Below are 8,180 nucleotides of genomic sequence, written 5' to 3'. Positions count from 1 at the left end.
GCATTAGGTGCCAGCCAGGGCTGAGGTGGTGCATGTCTGCCTCCCAGGCTGCCCCAGGAGGCCTGAAGGTCTGCTGGAAGACCCAGCAGCACCAACCCTCGTCAGAGAGTGACAGGCTAGAGGCCCCAACCTGGGCCACCTTCATGAAGCAGGATATCCAGACTGCTGCTGCCACCCAGGAGAGCAACTCCTTCCCTGACCAGGTTGTGGGTGTGTGGGATAGTTTTTAAACAGGCAACCAAGTCTTTGATGCTCTTCCAATAGAAGGTAGAATCTAACTTTCTCCTCTTGAACATGGGTCAGCCTCCAACCTGGACTGAGGCACAGATGGCCCTGCATGATTTCTGAGGCCAGGGAGGAAAGGACAGGCAGCTCCACCTGGCCCTGTCAGGATGCTCACCTCAGGACCTGGCCACTTGGGGAGGCCGCCTGAAGGTACTTGCACCCCAGCCTTCGAGCCACCCCAGCTAAGGCTGCTCACAGATGAGCTGTTCCCAAGTCTTGCTCAAGTTGCACATTTGTCAACAATAATGTCATTGTTTCAGGTCACTAACATTTGGGTTGCAGTAGCTAGACAACAGCACGCAAACATGGTGCATTGGACACAGCGTGGGTTATGATACAAGCAGTGGGGCACATGCTCCAGGCCTTTATTCCAGACAAAGAGTCCCAGGCTTCCCATGGCCATTCCTTGCCTGGCTGGGCCTCCCCAGCCTTGGTTTGTGACCCTCAGATGTCAGCAGTTACTTCAGTTTTAGTTACCCCAAAACACCCGTGGTGAGGGCAGTGTGAGGTGACTGGAGCCCAGGGATGGGCTCACACGTCCTCAGGGGCCCTGGGCTGGTCTCTTGCTGACCATCCAAAGCCTTTTCCCTCTTTTCACCCATAACCACAGACCCATGGACTCTCAGGATTGGAAGAGACCCTGAGGGTCATGTCATCCCAAGTCTTGTCTGCACCCCACCCAGCTGTAGAAAGGGGTGGATGCTATTTGCTGCTCCTTGGACAGCATTGGGCCCTTTTGTGGCTGAAAATCTGATCACACACACACACACACACACAGGTCCTGTTCTGTGTGGGAGAGACTGGTGCAGGGTGGCCCTTGGAGACAGTGAGTGAAGAGGTCCGGACCTTCCTGGTCCTAGCATCAGGTGAGATCACAAACAGGAAAGCACAACACAAATCTGCAGATCTGTGAGGTGGCATCTACAATCCAGTGTGATGGCATCACAGCTCTGCAGAGAAACTGCTACAGAAGGTGCTCCATGAGTCAGAGCCACCCAGGATAAAGACGGAGAGTCAAGCAGTCAGCGTGCCCCCTTAATTGTTCCTAAGCTTTGAGGCATCTTAAACAAACACACTAAGAAACATAAGTGTAATACTAATACAGTATATAAAACAGTAATGGAAGATCCACAAAATACAAAGAAGGGGCAGATGTTTTTAAGTAATCAGAGCTGATTAATTAAGAACATAGCCCTGGGTTCCCTGGCAGCCAAGTCAAAAAGGGAAATGTGATGGGTACCAAGTCCTCATCTTGTCATGAAAAATGGTCTTGGCGGTCTGGGCCCTCCCCTCACTTCAGCACAAACATTCCCCTGACACTGGCTGGAGGAGGGCCTTCTCTTTCCTAAGAGTTCCTGCCTCAGATGATCATGAAGTGCCTGCATCCTGGCAGAAGATGCAGAGGGAGGTGACACCCTCTGTCACCTGGGACAAAGCTGTTGAGAGGCAGAACTTGGACCAAGCTCAGAGAACCAAGCAATTCCTTGAGGGTACCCCTGGCGCCGGTCAGAGATGGTGCTCCTGATGAGACCCCAGGGGCAGCCCATGGGGAACTGTCTGAGCCTCTGGAGCCCTCCGTGCCTGGAAATGGGCTGGGAGTCCTTGAGTCCTTGCATGGGACAGCTTGGGCCTGGAAACTTCCTGATGGTGGCCATTATTTTCTCCTTTCAACCCCCCCGCCCCAACCAAGTGGGAAACAACCCGAATGTCCATCACCAGGTGAATGGATAGACAAAGTGAATGTACTCAGCAATAAAAAGGAAAGGACTGTTGACACACAATAATGTTGCCCCAACCAAGAGGGAAACAACCCGAATGTCCATCACCAGGTGAACGGATAGACAAAGTGAATGTACTCAGCAATAAAAAGGAAAGGACTGTTGACACACAATAATGTGAATGAATCTCAAATTATTGTGTGTGGAAGACGCCAGACACAAACAAGAACATATTGCGTGATCCCATTGACATGAGATTCCAAACACTGCAAGTAATCTGTGATGACAGAAAGCACATGGGACCAGGCTCCGGGGAAGGGGGCCTGATGGGGATCAAAGTGGAAATGTCCCATCTCTCGACTGCGGTGTCTATACAACTGTGTGCAGGTGTCAAAACTCATCAAAACATACACTTTAGGTGTATTATTAAGAACCTCAGTAAAGTTGATTTTTTAAAAAATCTCCCTTTCCCCAAGGGGCCCTCCAGAGCAAAGATTAAACCTGGCAAGACAAAGCCCACAGCTGATGAATGGTGCTCCAGAAAGAAACAATGAAAACAGGATTCATTATCTTAATATTCATTTTTATCAGTTATGTGTGTGCATCACTTAATCAGAAAGCACTTCAGGAAGTCAGAGCAGCGTTGCCTGTGGGGAGGAAGTAGACGGACAGAGGCAGGTAGCATTCTGGGGTGAGGAGCCTCCCTCCGCTCACTGGGCTGGTGTGGACACTCCTCAGACCTGTCAAGCACTGTGAGACAAGCTGTCCCCTGGCCCAGCCCCCACCCAGCCTTCTCATGGCTGTTTCTACTAGGATTCATGTCTAAGAAACATAGTTCACCACTAGGCATTGTCTGTTACCTCCTCCCAGGAAAAGTGAGGATTCAGCTGCTTAATTATCCCCCGCAGCTCTTCCCCGTCTCCACGCCCCTCGACAGTCGCGTGTGTTCCTAGATGAGTCAGTACTGGGCATTCGCATTCTCTTCCTCTGTGCTGACCACACCGGGCAGATTCTGTGTCCCTTGCCCTTTTCTTCCTGGAGCGACTGGCTGCTGCATTCTGCTTGCTCCTTTCTCCCTGACTGTCCCTGACTTGTCCCTTGGGTGGGTCAGGCAGGGCACCACCAGCCATCAGGCTCAGCCCCCGGCAGCACACAGCCGGTCCTGCCACCTCCCTTCTCGCTCACACCCTCACTCTGGTGGCGTGCGCCCTCCAGCGGCTCCCCAGCCACCTTCCCACTGCCCAGCATGGTCAAGCCACGCCCTCTCAGCTTCGATCTCCTCTGTCATGAGGACCTCGTGACCTCTCAAACCTCCCTCGTTTTTCTGAGGCTCACAGGTGATAAAGTTGAGTGTGAAGCCTCAAACTGTGAATAGCAATTGTATTAGTCCGTTTTTGTTGCTTATAACAAAATACCTGGAATTGGGTAATTTATAAAGAAAATGAAATTTATTGCTTACAGTTTCAGATGCTAGGAAGTCCAAGGTCCAGGGAACACATTTGGTGAAGGGTCTTCTTTGGAGGTGGCTTTACGGCAACACAGAGGTCTCACAGGCAGAAAACGGTGGAGCAGAGAGAGGAGACTAACGCACTCTCCTTTTAAAGCCCTCAGAACCACCCCCCTGACCACCATTATTAATCCATTCACTAAGGCATGGTCCTACAATGTAGCCCACCTTTCAAATACCTCAGTAGGATTTCCCACCCTCAATAGTTACAGTGGGAATTAAGCTTCTAATATATGAACTTTGGGGTACACCAATCAATCCACAGCAATAAGTTAGAATCCTCTAGATTCTTCTAAACCTCACCCTGTTGAGTCTGTCTGTGGCCCAGCAGACCAGAATTTAGGGAACTGCCCACCTGCTTCTGAAGCCCACACACTATTCCTTGGGACATCAAGGGCAGAGCCCAGTGCTGGGAGCCAATGTGTCCAGGTGTTCCAATGGCTCTGGGACCCCAGGAATTGCTGCCAGGTGGCGGGGGGGCAGTGGGCAGCTCTAGCAGACATCCCAACCCCCAGCCCCAGAATCCAGTGGATGCTGGAGTTGGGGCTTTTTGCATTTCAGAGAAAAAACAAAAAGCATCAATTAAGCCAGTTTGCCCAGAGCTGGAGACGCAGTCTACCAGGATGTTCCTGACCACACCTCTGGTTACCCTTCCTTTCCTTGCTTTTGTTACGGGGACAGCCTGCCACAGAGGGAAAGCTGCAGACAGCCCTAACCTGCCGGCCACTGCAGAAGAGCTGCTTCTGCTCACGTGTTTCTCCTGTGACACTGACCTGCTGCTACAGGTGCATGATGGGGGCTTTGGGTACAGTCCAACACAAGCGCCCTCCAGGGTGGCTAGTGGTCCACAGACGGTGAGAGCCCTCAGGACACTCAGGCGGGCGAATGGGAAGTCAGCAACCTTCCAGACAGCTGATGGAAGGGCCTAGACCCCCTGTACCTGGGGGACAGCATCTGTGCAGTGAAGGGCCTGCGGACCTTCTTGGGAGGGACATTTGATTGTCAGGGCGCATGCTGGGAGGTCTCCCCACAACAGACTCTATTATCTGCTTGTTTGCTTGTTTTCAGTCCTCAGATTGACCAGATAACTGACAGTTTACTCAAGGAATTAAAAAGTCCTTTATTTTGATGTGACTCTACTAGGACTTAGGATGTACCTTCCTGACTTCTTAAGCAGGTTGCTCTGGGTCGCATGATGGGCACAGTTGTCCCACGATGGTTATGGAGCAGGACTAAATGCCTGTATTGCCCATGGGCTTGCTCCCCACTGCCAGACGTCATTTCCACCATCTATTAAGTGATTTGCCTGGGGGAAGATCTGTCTTCCCTTTTACAACATGCCATAGCTTGGAAATCAGGCGTCCAGGACGATCAGAATCATGTGTACCATGAGAATGCATGAGCCTCCCTGGCCAGGCCCAGCTTGAGCTCATCAAGGCTGTCAGTGGCACTAAATCATTGTTTCATGCCACTGAATTTGGGAGCAATTTGTTACCCAGCAAAAGCTAGCCAATATATCCCCTGACCTCAGACACCCCAGGCCTCTCCGTAGATTCCACAAGCACTTGGATCCAGGGAAAGAGGCTAATTTGGACAGTGATGTGGTCTCCCTCAGGGTGTTCCATATAAGAGCCACCTAGAGAGGTCCTGGGACACTTGGCCAAGCTGCCCAAGTCCCTCTGTCCTCTGAAGCCCAGGGAGCCCTCCTGGCTCCCCCTGCCATCCACTCCGTTTCCCCTCACCATCTGAGGTGAGAGGAAGACCCCCACTCTGAGGGAGCCCTGGTGGGTCACCTGAGAGGGCCCAGGTTCACGAGTGGAGGTCAGGCTTCCAGCCTCTTGATTCCAGCCAGAAGCTCTTGACAGACACCACCCTGCACAGAGGAAGGAACTTCGGGTCATTGGACATCACTGGACCACAACCCCTGCCCCACAGGACCAGACAGGATCCCCAGCCCTACCTATGTTTGCCCTGCTGGATGTGAGAGGGCAGTGAGCATGGCTGCTCTGTTGACTTGTTGGGGTCATAGTCAATGACTTCTCCATTGCAGGAGAAAGTGTCCTCCCAAGGCCTGGCCAGCCCTGGGATCCATGTGGGAAAGTTTGCTTATGACCCGGGGACTCTGCAGTTTTGTTTTTTGTTGACTTAGGAGGATAATTTAAAGTGCATGTAGTGTGGCTGGGGCCAGCCCTGAACCAGAAGCAGGTCCGGCAGCAAGAGCGGCCGCCTAGCCCCGGAGCGTTCCTTCCCTCATGACCCAGAGGCAGGGGGCGCAGAGGCCGGAGGCAGTGTCTGCTCTGCTGCGGCCGTGAGAACAGATGTGCACAGATGATTTGCCCACGTCATCTGAGTCCTGGTGTCCAGCCTGTCTGCCCCCTCCCAGCACATCTGGAGACCGTTGGATGGACATCCACAGAGGCTTCTCCTGAAAGCCAGGCAGTGTGGAGGCTGGACTCACTGGCTGCCTGTCCCCAGGGTTCTCTGGGATGCAGCCGGCAGGAAAGGGGATCCAGAACTTGGAAATGATCCATCAGCAGGTGAGTGGATCAACACGATGTGGCCCATCCATACAATGGAATATTATTCAGCCTTAAAAGGAAGGAAATTCTGACACATGCTACAACATGGGTGAACCTTGAGGACATTATGGTAAGTGAAATAAGCCAGACGAAAAGGACAAATACTGTGTGATTCCACTTATGTGAGGTATCTAGGGTAGTCAAACTCATGGAGACAGAAAGTAGAATGGTGGGCGCCAGAGGCTGGGGAGGAGAACGGGGCGTTACTCAATGGGTGTAGAGTTTCAGTTTGGGAAGATGAAGAGGTTCTGGAGATGGGTGGTGGTGACGGCTGCACAGCAGTGTAACTGCTAACGCCACTGAACCGTACACTGAAAAGTGGTTAACATGGGAAATTTATGTGATGTTATTTTACCATAGTAAAAAAATACAAACAAAAACCTTGCAACTTGGGCAGAGACAATGGGAAGGTCTGTCCTGTCAACACCCAGCCACGTTTGCCAATAAGCCCTCCCCAAGGACGTGCCTCTGCACCCCGACACGGCCCGTGCATGGTTGTGAGACATGTGAGCGTGGCTCTGCTCTGCCCTGTGGGGAAGGCGGTCCCAGGGGCTGCAGGCGCCAGGGTTGGGTCTCGCCTGGCCTCCCCTCTGCCCTCCTACCCACCCCACACCCCAGTTCTTCACATGCTCTTAAACCGTCACCAGCAGCCTGCCCGTTCTCTCAGGAATAAGTTAAGTAAAGCTTTGACACCTGCTCTTATTTTTACTAAGTTATGCTTTTTTAACACTTGAGGATGATATGTTGAGATTGCCTAGTTTTGGGGGCCCTGGCTGCACCCCCGTGGAAGGAGTCCTGTGACCTCGTTGGCCTGTTTCTTCATGGGTGGAGTGGGGTGAGAGGTCGCATGAGTCAGTCCCAGTGGGGCCCAAAGGTCAGGGGTGGGGTAACAGATGTATTCATCATCTTAGCCGTGGAGATGGTTTATGGGTAAATACAGACGTCACACTTGTAAAACTGTACTTCATTGTCTTATTTGTCTGCTATATGTCGGTTGTACCTCAATAAAATGAGGGGAAGGAAGAATCAGCGTCTCCCCAGACAGGCCTTGGGCTCTCCTGGGCCCCAACCCTCAGGGCTGAAGTACTCTGAATTGAAGGTGGCATTGAGGGGAGCCTGAGAGTGGGGGGCACGGAGTCCCCTGCAGAGGCCAAGAGCATGGGGCCTGAGTCCTCCCACCCAGCCCATTCCCAGGCCAGTGGGCATCTTCAAACACCAGCCTGTCCACCCCCACCTCTGGAATGCCCCACCCCGCTCCGGAGGAGCCTCAAAATCAGTCACCAGGATGAAGTTGGGTTGGAACAGTGTTTTATCTCACCCTGTGACTGCCCGTGAACAAGCGCCTGCCTGGCATTGGCAGGGGTTGGGGTGCCACCGGCTAGGGTGGCTGTTCTGTCTGCCCTCAACTTTTCAATGTCACATATTACAACATGCAGGAAGAGAATAATGGAACAAACATTTACCTACCTACCACCCAGCTCTCCTCCAGAAATAAATGACAGGACACAACCGAGTGCCACCCTCCTCTCCCGAAACCGGCTTCCTTCCCATCCTCTTCATGGTGACCCGGTGAATTCAGCAGGTCTGAGCAATGACCCTGCCCTGACTTTAGGAAACTTGCCCCCCCCCCGCCCACACCCCGGGTGTTTGAGATTTGTGTTGTTGCTCCATGTGGTCCTGGTCACTTCATCCTAGCCTCTGTAGGAACACGCCACAGTCCGTTTTCCTTTCTCCGTGAGGGGCCACCTTCTCGCACACGTGGGTGCTTAGTGCTGGAACCCCTGGGCCTGGGGACCCCATCTATGACGCTCCAGGTGTTGTCCCATTGCACTGACTCACATGGTCACCAACACTTAGTGTGGCCAGACTTTTTCGTTTTTGCTAATCTGATGCTCCGCCAGTGTTCCCGGGGCCGAGGTGCCCACCCCCTTCAGGAAGCCCTGCACTTCCTCTGCGAGCCCCCAGCCCTGGGCCTCCCTGCAGTCCCCACGGGAGCACTAGTGGGTATGGGGGCCCCACAGGGTCTGATGGGGGGAGGCCTGGGTGGAGCCAGAGGCAGCTGCTGATACCCATGGGGTGTGGGAGTGGGGG

Source organism: Galeopterus variegatus, unplaced genomic scaffold (genome assembly GCF_000696425.1).
Source record: "Galeopterus variegatus unplaced genomic scaffold, G_variegatus-3.0.2 Scaffold182, whole genome shotgun sequence".
Lineage (NCBI taxonomy): Eukaryota > Metazoa > Chordata > Mammalia > Dermoptera > Cynocephalidae > Galeopterus > Galeopterus variegatus.
Note: the sequence above shows the minus strand (reverse complement) of the source record.